General features: G+C 48.3%; 1 protein-coding gene across 1 annotated transcript in view; it reads left to right on the forward strand.

The window, feature by feature from the left end:
* LOC117236083 (protein bric-a-brac 1-like) overlaps positions 1–12981 on the forward strand; it is a 215593-nt gene that overhangs the window by 37679 nt on the left and 164933 nt on the right. The window contains exon 3 of the mRNA XM_033498730.1: positions 3430–3555. The gene's annotated coding sequence lies outside the window, so the exon portion shown is untranslated. The remainder of the gene's footprint in view (positions 1–3429; positions 3556–12981) is intronic.

A 12981-nucleotide genomic window follows, 5' to 3' on the forward strand; every position in this document is an offset into this window, starting at 1 on the left:
TAACGGACAGAAAGACGGAATAAGGGAGAAAGGGGACAGAACCGGGAACGTAACTGCCGCGACGTATCGGCAGAAAGAGAATCCAAGCGATCACGTTTTCAGACACGTGAGAATTAAAAGGCATTATGCGTGCTAACATTCGCCGCGTACCATTGCAAATACGCGGAGTTTCCGTTGCGAGATCGATGTTGTAGGATACGGATCGTTGGCGAAACGAAATCGCGCGACGAGATCGCCAATTGAAATAGAAAATAAGGCGGAACTTGGAAACGCGTTTGTCCAGCGACGATCGAGAATCGGCGACGCGTATCGTTTACTTAGAGCGTAAACGAATAAGCAGAAAGGAGCGCGATACGCGGAAGTGAAAGAATTACGAGCGATGCGTCGTGCGTTGGAAACATCCCACCCACGCGCTAACGTACACGCAGGTGCGGACACTCATACGCACGCACACACCTTTACAATTTCATACGGTGTCTTGAACATTTTCCAACGAACATTTAGGAATGTAAATTTTGATTGATACTGGAAGCGATGCGTAAGATGGCAGAACGCGGCGAGTTAATGACGGAAACGTAGCCTCGTAAAAAGGAGAGTTAATTTATGCGCTCGAAGGAATGGTAGTTACGTCGATAGAACCTATTCTTATGTCTGTATTATATTGTATGTATATTGTGAGAATGTCGCGCACCGATTTTCCTAATAACGGATATGCAATGTCCTCGCGCGAATTTTATTTCATTTAAACGCGATTCCACGGATAAAGATATTACTCTTTCGCAACGATTCGTTCGTCGATTTACTTAACAACGGAAGACAAGCGTCACGAGACCATCTTATTTAATTCGTACGTCGCATGGAATACCAGTCATAACGATAAAGACATTATAATACTTACTATTCGTACAGGCTGTGCATCATGAGACCGCTATCGTGTGCCGATTTCCTTCCAAGTTGTGTACGTTCTACTCGTATTCACCTACGTATATATCGGTTATCGTGTAGAGTGTACGGGATGCACTTACGTAACTTGCTGCAAAGACACGTGCATCGGACACGGACGAGCCCCATCTCTCCTCCTCTCCTCTCTTCTTCTCGCTACTCGCTTATGCGCTCTTTCGCATAACGATATATTATTTATATAAGCGGAGCTGTCCCGGCAAATCGTTCTACTCTTGCAAATTACCGCCAACGTAAACCGCTAACGCGAATAATGGCCATCGTTGTAGCTCGCATCGAAATTTCCCAAAACCATCTCTTCTTCTTCGTTCGATCCGATCTCTCTACCATTCCACGCTACGTTCGATCAAACGTCTACTTTTCTATATCACGCGGCTATCTTCCGCCACGGAAGATACAAATTATCGAAATAAAGACGAGATCGCGAATATTCAGGGACATGTTCGACGATAGATTTTGGGGAAAAGAAGATGAAAGAGAGAAAAGAGAGGGAAAAGGTAGGACGAAGGTTCGCATAGTACACGGTAGGCACGAGCGACATCGTGGAACACGTATGTAAGTACTTGGTGGAGCGGTTCGCGAGCACATTCCCCCCGTGCACGAGCTGTCCCTGGCGGAAGTGCGCGGCCTCGCGCGCCGTAACGTTATTTTCTGATTTCCCATTCATGGTCTACCGTTTAGTTTCGATTTGCCGCTTCGTTACAACGGCCGGAGATTTACACCGTCAGATAGGATTGTTACGGGCTCGCATCTCCCTTCCGCTCACGATCGCCTCTTCCTCTTTCGCTAGCCGCTAATACGCTCTTCCTTTACGCCAATTCGTTGCTCCTGCTGTTGGTCGAATACCGGTACCGCCGCCTACCGCGGTACGCTACGATGCGCCATGGTGCGCCACGGCCACGACACGCTACGATACGCCACGGTACGTCGTATACGTACGCGTACACGTTTCTCTATCTTTTATATAACCGTCTGTCGTCACCGACTGCGATCTCCCTAGATATCTCGCTTCGTAATCAGGTTTTTTCCTCCGCCGGTTGGCCGATCTTTCCTGTCAGATAATCCGCTTAGCGTGTACTTTGCATTTCAAATAGCCCGGTCGAGTCGATCGCCACCGTTCGCTCTTTCGGCTGTTCATCCGTTCGACCACACAACCATCGAACACGCGTGACTATTTTGGATCGATGGTCGGGTCGCGTGGTCGCAATTACGCGCCGCTTTTCCTCGCGTTACCCTTACGCCTGGCAAATACCGAGAAACATTGGGCAGGATAATGCCGTATGAAATTTCGCGCTACGCGTAGATATCCGCCACGTTCAATGGAAATTTTCATCTAGACTGCGGTAGGAGGAAAGCCGGTCGAAGGGTAGAACGAACCGGTCGGCAAGGTGAAGAGAGCGAAAGGGGAAAATAGAGAGGGAAAGAGAGGATATGCGTACGCAAGGGGCCGACGAAGCGGGAGGACCCGAGCGGAGAAAAAAGGAGAGAAAAAAGGGGAGAAAAAGGAGAAAAACGTAGAGAGCGTGGTGCACCGTGCCCAGCAAGTAATAAGTTAGTAATAATATTTTCACAATATCTCTCCTGGATTGGATGTTATTTCATTATATTTTATTGCCTCTTACTATTACTCTTGCCGGTGTGCAACCCCCGCACCCTCGCCATCCCTCGTCCACCAATACTATCGAAACTACCGTTACTACCACCGTCGCTCGGTTGCGTCCCAGTCGCTCTGTTTTATTATCTCGAGCCTCTCCGTGCCGAGGGAATTCACTCGCGGAACTCATTATTGAGGAGTTTATTCTGCTGTAACCATTGCTACCCGTACCTCCTTCTTTCTTTCCGCTAACTCCTGCCTCCCGTCTTTCCTTCTCCTTTCTTCCCTTCGATTTCTCTTTGCAGCCTAAAATCTTGCCAACTCGAACCTCCGACGTCCTCTCCTTCTGCCCCGTTTCTCTCGACTTTTTCTCGAGATCGCTAGATCGCTAGATTATCCAGGAAGTATTTGTATTTCACTGGAAATCGATCGATCAGAGGGCAATCGGCGTTTCTTCGACTACTTAGCGTCCGCGCGATCGGACATCTGCGAAATAGCGGACAATGGAAAAGGGTTGGTTGCAGCTTCTGCTTCTTTAAGAGCGTCGTTAACGCGGCGATAACGCGCGTTCCAGTTCGCCGTTTCTATTCTCACGTTCTCCGTCGATCGGTCGACCCTTTTCCACGTTAATATATGCGAGAAAATTCAAGGATGGAAATTGCATCCGCCGGCTATATGAGCCAGCTTCTTTCTCTTCGACCGTCGTAAAAGCCGTTATTGAATTCGTGTTTCGCGCTCCTCGGTCGCCACCCTTGCTTTTTCACTTTCATCCCTCCTATATTTATCCCTATCGTTAACTCGCGTCACTCGCTTTTCCAAACAGGGCGAACTATCGCAGACGAAAACTAACGATTGGTCGTTTCACGTTCGAACAGGTGATCGAGAAAAGGCGTCGCGCTGCGAATGGACCTGCAGCAGAGCGATGTACCTGTCATGGAGGAAACGCGACGTCTGTTACCAACGGTATCGACGACGCTCGAAATCGCGTAACGCGCCTACAGGTAAGTCGCGGAGTCGATCGTGCGTTGCAATTTCGGCGAAAGAATCTGCGTATTCCCGGCGTCGATGAGAAAATCGATCGTAAAATCGGCGAACGAAGACGTTACTCGATATCCATAGCTCGCGATGTAACGACCGTTGCATATACAAAGCCGACGACCGAAATAGCAAATGTTGTCACCGATAAATTGCAGCCAACGATCATAAAAATATTACGTCAGACGGCTGTAACGCGCGCACACCCATACGCACGCATTCGAGTTCACACACGCGTCGTAGCTGTGCGTTCTCTCGTGACGTGTCGCAATTCCGATTCTGACGCGATCTCGATTTGTCGCAGTGACGCGATTAAACGCACCGATTATTCGCGTCCTTCTGCTCGATCATCCGCCGCTTTCCACCGTTTTACGATCGCGATCACGTTCCCATCGCGTTATTCTTCCAGGCTTTCGCCTCGAGCAAACGTCCGCGCAACGCAACAGAGTTTAAGCGGCTACGGTCAGACGATAATAATAAGCGGACGGTAGCCCGTGGATGACTCGGCAACGAAGTAAATTCGCCATCGGCCGGTACAAACGTGCAGGAATATTGATATAAACTTGCCGTGACTAATACAACAATTTATCCAGCCGCGAGCATTTAAATGGTTACAACCGGCTCAACTATCCGTCCGACCGAGTCGACCCGAACGACGATTCCGTCGTGCGTTAACTCGCACGCGTTTAATTCGTCTCGCCGCTTTCGCGAATTAACTCACTCGCCCACATTTCTCCTCGCTTTTCTCTCATTATCGACGTTACGCTCTCCATTCTTCTTCACCTTCGACGATCGCTCCTCTTCTCTGCCTCGTTTGTGTCCCTCCCTCCTTCCTTCAATTCGACTCGCTTTAATCTAATTTAATCTAGTTTATTAACTCCGTGCAATTTAATTTCGTTTCATCTAATCCCACTCGGCCTATTTTTTCCCTTCTCGGCATCTTCGAAAGCGAAACTCTGTGTTTAGACTTTTCCGTTGATTACGCATAGCTCGACGTGGAAATTCTACGTGGTCCTGGTTTTGCGGAGTAACAGAATTACCTAACGTGTGTGTCAGGTCGTGTCAAAAGTTTCCTTCGTTTCATAAGTGAAATAATAGACGCGCAAGATTTTTTGTTTTATATTATTTTCTCGATTTATGTATGATCGATTTTGTGGTAATAGAATTAAATTGGATCAACCGTAATTCAATGAAATAAAATAAAAGAGGAAATATTGTGCTTCTACTCTACTTTCTTATAAAGCGAAAGCAACTTTTCGGACAACCTGTGTTGTTGGTTAAATTAATAACGAGACGAGTTAATTTAATGAACTATATTTACAAATATTTTAAAATGTAAAATACAAAGTTAATCGCAAGCTTGATGATACTGCGGTACTGATACTAATTGTAATGCTGATTCGTTTACTTATTCCCTCGACTGACTGACTCGATGATTCGATACTGATATCGATTCGCGCGACTGACTGACTTCTACAGAACTTGATCGTCTATTTATACCGGTCGACGGGTATCGAAAGGTTTGAACTTGTCGTCGGTCGTAGATTGCACATAGCAGCGAAATTGCTTTGTCCAGAGTTTGTTTATTACATCACGTCGTACAGTGTTAATTCTCTGTAGCAAAACAACTATGTGAGACATCTTCGTATCGAAACGTCCTGAGACGCATATGCCGCTACAAACCTGATAAAACGACGGATAACAGTTATGAACGTTCGAATTTTCAATAAAATTGCTTGCGTCAAGCGTAACTCGACTCTATAAAACGACGATCGCGCGGTAAACAAATACTTTTGAACGCGTTTTCCCGACCAATTCTCTTTCGTCCGATGTTTAGGATGCCATTCTCGTGTGGATCGGCGCAGCGATGTTACGTGCCATCTCCTCTCACGATCGTCTCCTCTCTGTCCTATCGCTGTCGTCTCTGTCGTGTCGCGACCCTCATATTTAATTATTGTTATATTTATAAAGGGGGCCAGGCTTGGCGTGCACGGCGATACGTGGAAGGGACACCGGTCCGACGACAGTTTTTCGGACAAGAGAGGACGCGCAACCCCTCGGTTCTACAGATCGATATCAAGCCGAAACGAATATTATTCGATTTTGCCGCGTACTCGATACCAGACAATGGCCAAGGTAGCCGCGAGTTCGCCTTTGATCCAACGTGCTCCGGTTGCTCCGAATCTTCGCAACAGCCTAACAAACCCAACTATCATTTCGCCTTAATTTTACAACGTTATTATTTTTTTCCATTTATTCCACGAAACGAACGTTCGATGGACGAGCGAGAAGCCGAGCGGAAACGGCACCGCCACGACCATTCAAAGATCATAGAGAAACAAGGACGAGCGAGAGGAAGATAGGTTTGCAGAGTAGGATGGATCGAATATTGGACAACTAATCACCTAATCACTCATTATCTACCGCAAGCTCGGAGACCGGTAGATCGGCGCTACATACGCGACTAGAGGTTGCTAGGTCGTAGAATAGGTTGCCCAGAGGGCCATTGTGATACGCGAAGCAGAATCATGCAGGATCGTATATTATCGATTGGAGGAGGGGTTCAGGCCAGTAGGCCCTCAACCCTTAACACCCCGTGTCTCCGTTAGCGACGCCGATACCAGCAGACAGATTCAACGACGCTGAAGAACGCGTGTGCAATACCGCGGCAAAACACCGAACGATCTTACCGATCGTCTAATCCCACCGCGCTCGTACCGGCTACTGTATCGCGAATTTCTTCATTTTCTAACTTTTTATTTTCCATCGGATTCGACTTTCGTCGCTCTGGCTGCTGGATATCGGTTACGTAACGCAATACATCGAGCTTCTTTCTAATAGAAATCGAACGGTTACTAGCTTTCGGAGTACAATGTTCGCTATTACGATAACGACGTATAACGGCCGGTGATTTATCAATATAGTATAGAATTGTGTCTAGCGGATCGGTTTGCCGTGGATCTATTTTCACGACGGTGGAAATCGACTATGCAAACTGCGGTGGTTCTGAAACACGGCCCTGTTTCAGAAATAGATAAACGTTCCGTTCGAATCGCGTGCTTGCTATTTTAATCTCCTAGCCGACGATCATTTTCCTCTGCACTTTTGATTTTTCGGTTATCGGAGAATCCGTTCGACGAGTGTCGCGTGTTCCTGGCTACGATTATACGATAAATACGTAGTCGTTTTCCGGACTTTCGAATGAGATTCAGTGATCTGACTGTAATGAAATTCAGAGTACAGGACGACACAGAATCTTTCTGTTATTTGCAACAATATTCGACCGATGTTCGCCATCTCGAGGTCTCGGTCGCGTGTGATGTGATCACCACGTCCCACCGACGACGTGGCTGCTCCTGTCCGATACAGCTCCGTGACCACCCTTAATCCTCTTACGTGCAGCGTGGCACGACTAAATATCAATAGCCATTTCGACGTGTGTGCTTCTTGCGAGTCGATCAAAAGTCGCAGGAAATCTGAAAATTCCTTCGATATCGCGCGTAGTCGCGCGACTTCTTTCAACGACGCGACGCGTCAGCTGCTTTCGACCCTCGATCCGCCGTTCTATCGATCGCTCGCAGTCTAACGTCTACGACTTATCCCTGGTAATTGTACCTGTAAGCGTGGGGCTGGCCGAGGAACCGGCGACCAGACGAAAAGTAAACAGCGTGTAGCTGGAAAAGGGTACGATTTAAGGTCCCGGCCGAGACAAAGGCCCTGTTCAAGCAGTTACATCTCCACCGTCGCTGACAACCAATCTCTCTAGGTATTTCTCGTCGTATTAACCTCACACGGTTTGCTTGTTTCCTAGCGACGCGCCAATCGTCGTCCGTTGCCTCCGTTGTATCGCAGCCGCGCGAAAGTGGAAATGCGTTCTCCGAGCGGTGAAGAAATATATTTCGCTTGGCAACTAAGTGATTGCGGATCTTGCGATTAGGTGATATCGGCCAAATGCGCAATCACTTAGTTGCCAGGCCAATATAAGAAAGAGAAAAAAACGAAGCGGCGGAGAAGCAGCGCGAATAGAAGAGGAGACGGCCGAGCGATCGGAAATAAGTGATACGATCGGGCTTTCAAGCTTTCTTGTAGCGCGTTTCACCCCGACACGGGGATGACAGCCGCTGAATAATAGAAGCAGCCACGTCGAGGTTAGATATTCTTACGATCACCGAGAACCCTTCTCTTCCGGCGATACACAGCTAAATCGTTAATAATTCAGTCTTTGGCTCGAGCATTATCCCTGTTTCCGATTGCATACAACTATATACGATATTTGTGTAGCGAGCTGTGCGTCCACGACGAAACTCCGCCGCTCGTCGCAATGCTTTTCCACCGAAACATCGATCGTCATCTTTCACTCGGCGATCTTCACTCGGCGATCGTACGTCGTCGCGTTTCTCTCCGTTCATTGCGCGTTCTTACGCGTTACAGCTTCGCGAGAGAAGCGGAAACCAGGTAAGAAACTGGAAACGTCGCGGCGAGTTCGCTTCGATCCGCGTAAGATTCGTTCGAGTTGCGCTCGCCGGCCGACCGGGTTAACGAGATCGACAGACATTTTAAAAGGATGGAACATCGCTGTCGAGTGGCGACCGCCTTCAATTATTCAGGCGCAATTAACACGTCAATAGGTCCGTCGCACCTGGCTGCCGGTGCCGTGTTGCGCCAAATGCGTAAGCGTGTACGTGCGTTGGTGAAATGGTAGCCCGCTCTTATCTCGTTTTCTCTTTTCCACCTTTCCTTCGTTCTTTCGGTTTCTCGAGCAGGACGAGTCGCGCGCCAACATCCGTCAGTCAGACGATCGTGCGCGTTCGTCGAATGCACGGTGCAAAGTAAACCGGAAGGAAAGCCAGAGAAATTGGCATTTCAGCGAATTCACGCGCAACGATTTGGTATTAACGCGGTTTGTATCTGGAACGAGCAGGCAAAGCGCGAGAGGAAAGGTCGGCTGGTTGGACAGCGCGAAAGTGTACTTGTATCGATAGCTGTGTGTAGCCGTTTGGCTATGTACGCGTACCTAACGAACGTAGACGCGTAGGTATAGTGGATCGGTACAGGTATAGAGAATGGCGCAAGGGAAGGGGACGAGGAGAGAAGTGAGACGGGGGATGAAATGCGGGGTCGCAAGTCGGTATTGTCGTCGGTTACAAATCAAATACCCGATATCATTGTTTGGTACAAGCCAGCCACCCGACCACCCACCCACTCCCCTTTTATACCACCCCTTTCTGCAACGTTAACCTCGCCCACAACCTGTATGCCCTGCCGCGACTACGACTAATAACTGCTGGTAGAACGCGTTGTCTCTCGCCCAATTATCGCCCAGGCATCGTCTCTTGCTTCTTACGTACGTCGTTCGCGTCGTCCACGCGCTCCTTTTTTCTCTCTCATCGTCGTTCGAAGTATTTTTCTCTCGCGTCCAACTCGCTGCCTTGTATTAACGGAACGTGCTTCGCTTTTAACATTTTCACCGCCACTCCGAAATCACGGGAGTATTTTTATTATTCGAAGCTTATAATGGCAAAATAATAATAAATGTAAGACAATGTTCTTGCCTAATGGACCGTTTATCTTATTGGTGGTCACGGGTGGCCACCGTGGCGAATTGGCAACAGTTGACAGCGACTATTGTAACAAGGCTTCGTTTATTTCAACGAACCATTCGCATTCGTCGTTTCGTCGTAAGCAAAACGTGCAGAATATATCGTTGAAACGTGTAGAAGATATTAGTGGACAGTATTATGATTGTTCTTATGATTTCGACGAAATGTTCGGCTGAAGTGGCAGAGGTCCGGAAAGAAAGTTACGTTTTTGATGAAGCAATGGTAGTGGTAGATTGCAACAGAGGAAAATGTGCTGTAGATTCATCAGATCGAACGATAGCATATTCTACACCACATAGAAGAATCCTCGAGTGGTATATAAAATCAGCTTTAGAGTTATCGTTAAATACATCAATTTCAAACGCGATGATATTCTATAAACAAGCAACAAGAACAAAAATCGAGGTATCGGATTCTAGAATGGCACTCGCAACGCACCTTGCACAGTGCCGTTCACCAGAGCCGTCAAATATACTTATTCGACAAAGATCGCGACGCGAAACGCAGAAGAAAGAAGGGCAAGCGTACCTGGCGCGAAAATTTTGCAGAGAGTGCTATAAGAAAAATGTTAAACAGTTAGGATGAAAAATTGCTAAGAATCGGACCGAAGAGGTGACCACCTATCGTCCAGATCGTATTGGCGAGCCACGTTTATGTTTAAAGCGTTCCGACACAATGCATCGCTAGTTGCACACGTTCTAATAAAAACGTTTAATCGTTCAACGGGGCACTTCTTATTTCAAAGTATCTTCTATTTATCGGTTATATTCAAAATGCCCCAACTGTCAATTTCCACTCAATTTTTACAATCGTAAGAAGTCGATGCGCTCCGGTCACCAACGACCAAGTGTCAATACGATGATAGGAAGAAACGTACGCAGAGCGTGCGTTTCGAAGCGAGTAGAAGCAGAAACGTAACAACTTGCGAGAAGAAACGCGTCGCGTCGAATGGAAAAATTGGTACACCGTGTCTCCGAACGACGTTGAAACTGCGCAAAGTATCGATATCGTTTTATTACGTCGCATGGCGAGAGACCGGGCGCGAAAGGAAGCTCGAAACGGTCCAGAAGATACACGACGGAGGCAGTTTTCCAGAGAAAACGGAGCTTCTAGGAAATTTTAAAACGCAATCTTAACTCGCCGAGATTTTCGTACGGAAGAGGAAACGTTTCGATCGAAGAAGAAGCCAGCGACGGTGGAGTGTAGCTAAACGAACGACATCGCGATCTTAATCGTAGAAACGAGAAAGGGTAGCTAATCGGCTGATTAATTACAGCTTAGTCGTCGAGTGTACGACTAGGCTTGCGAGGAGCCGAAATATCCAGGCGTTAGGATGGTTTTCTAGTCTCGCGGAGAGGAAGAGATGGAGAGAGAGAGAGAGAGAGAGGCGCGAAGAGAGAAGAGATGGTGTGTAAGTGGTACGGGGGAATAAAGAGGGTGGTGAAAGTAAAAGGCAAGAGCGAGAACGAGAGGAAAATGAAAAGGGTAGGAGGAAAAGGAGGCGAGACTCGGCTAGGCACCGCAACGGTAGGCGATTAATGATTCAGGGGCAGAATTTCGCAATGCTAAAATATTAAGCACATAACTCTTTCTCTCTCTGTTTCTCTTCTTCCGTTAACTGGTCTTCTTCTCCTTCTGTCATTTCCCCCTTGCCGGTTCTTCCTGTGCACCCGTCCCCTTCGTCAACCACCCCTCCTCCATCTTTCTCTTCGTTATTACCCTCGTACTCGCTTCTCTGTCTATCCGTCGCGTCGTTGCGTACCTTCTCGCGTTCCGTCTGCCTCTTTCTTCCTCGTTTGTCTACGGCTCGATGTGTACGCACGGTCCTTTCACGTTGCACGTGCGTACACGCGCGCACACGCACGACCACTCGTTCGCTCGCACGCTTAGCCACACGGTAGTAGCATCATCAATATTTCTCTTTGCTCACAGTTCTTGTACAATACGTACAAGGCTGCTGCTGCCGTCCCTGTAATTCCGCGAGAAACGACCAGAGACCTACCAAGCAACTATTATCTACCCTGCAAATGGCTAACTTCGAGTCACCCTGTACGCAGCGCCACTCGTCCCGATCTTTTCCACGGAAAAACTCGCCACACACTTGCTGCTTTTTTACCACCGGCGTGTTTTTTCGTCAAACGTCGCTGCAGATCGAACGCGATCGCGAGATCGCGTTCTTGTTCGCCGACGGTGGAGAAGATCGCGGCAGCCGGACGAAAAGGTGAAAAAGGCGGAAAGGCGGTGGAAAAGGATCGCGCGAATGATTTTACGCGGCGCGGCGTGAGGCCCTGGCAAGGTAACGGGGAATGAAACCGCGGAAATCCCAACACCGATACTTTACGGGTTTATTTCGCAGTACGCTGCGGCCTGGCTCACCCGTTTCCGCCCATTTTTTTCATCTCGTATTTTTTCATAACTGGCCTGCGAGAGTGCGTGTTGCCGTCGCGAAAGTACTGTCGGCTGTTGCGAATCGCGCGATCCCGTCTCTCCCAAGGCCGCCGTCCGGTTTTCCCGAAGATTCGCAAGTCGTTGGCGAACGACGTACGGTGGCCAATCTCCGACCGATGTTTCCCATCGCCAGGAAACCGTGTCGAACGATTCGAGTTTTCTTCGCTGGCGTCTCGCGCTCTTTCAGTCGAAATTTTTCCATTCCGCCGGAACGTAGGCCGTTAGTATACCGTTTGCAGTTAAACAATATTACGTAGTAAAATTTATGGCTGTGCCCCCTTGCCGTAGCCAGCTTCGCACACCCTTACAATTCTCTCTCTCTCTCTCTTTCTCTCTTTCTCTCTCGGTGCGCACGGCTGAAAGTATCAACGATATGAGAAATACGAGCGTTATAGCCGCTGCTACCCCTGCGTTACCAGCCTACGATGATCCACGGCTTAACGGATACTACCCTAAACCAGCTCGTTCCCTTTTGTTTTTTCAAAAATCTCCGCTCGTTCGAATGGCTTCGTCGTTTCCTACCGAATATCTCGTTCTCGTGCAGCGAATTTCACCGTCGTCCATCTCGTCTTTCTCGCCTAGAGTCCTCGTTTAGAATTGATCGACCGGTCGTCGACGATTAGCCGCGTGTTCGTCGCCGGCGCAAAAGGAAGCTACGACGAACTAACGCGTATTTACGCTTTTATCGCGACGCAAACTCGCGGCATAACCGTAAAAACCGAACGGTATTCTTCTCCGAGAATGCCGCGAGTATCGTTGCTCGCCAGGCCAGGTTTACGCTTTTGATATGGCGGTCGTACTCGAGCGACCGACTCGACGACGAAAGTAACGGCGGAAAATCGTGTTTCTAGAAGCTAGGACCCGGTATCGAAGTTATTAGCGGCGAGTCGAAGGTTCGTACGAATAGGAGACGGAAAATTGGTCGTTAAAGGCGGGTTGAACGAATACGGAAGAAGAAATTGCGTGGCGATCGAGCGATTTTCAGGAGGAAAGTAAGGGCAGAGACGAGATAGTCCCAAAATTCGCGTTAATAGCCATTTAGGAGTGTCTGGTGGAGTCGGAGGGACAGACGCGAACCGTCTCTTTGTACCCTTCTAATTTCATTAGAGCGGCCATCTCTCCTTTCTACCGACGAACCGTAACTCCGTTATCGGGAAGCAGGACTCGCTAAATACGACCGTTAATATTTTTGCTTGTCTCGAGGAAATGCCAGGTTTCGTCGCGTCCTTGTCGTTAAATAATCATCTGCTCTGTCGCGATCCAATTAGCCCGTTAGCAAGCGTGCACCGATCGAGACGTCGGCGTATTCTCTTTCCTTCTTAATTCTTACACGCGTCGTTATTG

The sequence above is a fragment of the Bombus vosnesenskii genome, unplaced genomic scaffold (assembly GCF_011952255.1).
Source record: "Bombus vosnesenskii isolate JDL3184/JDL3185 unplaced genomic scaffold, Bvos_JDL3184-5_v1.1 scf7180000013340, whole genome shotgun sequence".
Classification (NCBI taxonomy): Eukaryota; Metazoa; Arthropoda; class Insecta; order Hymenoptera; family Apidae; genus Bombus; species Bombus vosnesenskii.